The sequence below is a fragment of the Tupaia chinensis genome, unplaced genomic scaffold (assembly GCF_000334495.1).
Source record: "Tupaia chinensis unplaced genomic scaffold, TupChi_1.0 Scaffold144346_1, whole genome shotgun sequence".
NCBI classification, from domain to species: domain Eukaryota; kingdom Metazoa; phylum Chordata; class Mammalia; order Scandentia; family Tupaiidae; genus Tupaia; species Tupaia belangeri.
In genome coordinates, this window is record NW_006204205.1 from 1,560,296 (window position 1) to 1,561,171 (window position 876).

An 876-nucleotide genomic window follows, 5' to 3' on the forward strand; every position below is an offset into this window, starting at 1 on the left:
GAAAGGAGCCTGAGCTACTGGAACCTATTCCCTATGAATTCATGGCATGATGGGTGTTAAAAATAAACTAATCTGTGGTCTATGAAAAAAAAAAATCATACTGGGCACATAAGCTTGTGTGCCCAAAATCCTGAGAGAATGAAGAAGGGATTGTCCTGGGGGATGATCTCTCACTTTCCCTTTCTTTGTCTCTCTCTAGCAAGTGCTAGCACCTTATAGCAAAAAGAAAAACCTGAGGGAAAAAAGCATACTTTAAAAATGGGTTTATGGGGGACCAGCAGTTGGTGTACTGGCTATGTCTTTGGACTCCCATGTAGTCGACCACAGTTCGAGTGCCAGAATCGGTGGCTTAAACTCATGCCAGGCACATGTCTATGCATGCCCAAGATCCCGAGAGGAGAATAGAGAAGGGATTGTGGCATGACCATCCCCCCTGGGGGGTGATTTCTTGCTTTCTGTCTCTCTGTCTCTCTTTGTTTTTCTGGCAAATGCACGCATTCTATAGCAAAAACCTCTCCAAAAAAAAAAAACTGGGTTTATCAGGCTGTCGGTCGCATGCAGGTGGCATGGTGGTTAAGGAGCTAGACTCATATATGGCTGATCATGGTTCAAGTCCCAGACCTGGAGACTTGAGAGGCATGCTGGGCACATGTGCATGTGTGCCCAAAGTCCCAGGAGGAGAATGGAGAAGGGATTGTGGTACGGCAGAAATCCCCCTGGAGCATGATTTCTTACTTTCCCTCTCACTGTCTCTCTGAGAGGCATACACATCCTATGGCAAAATTTTTTTTAACTTTTTTTTTTTGAGAGGTTTTTGCAATAGGGCACATGTGCTCACCAGAAAGAGAGAGAGAGAGAGAGAGAGAGAGAGAGAGA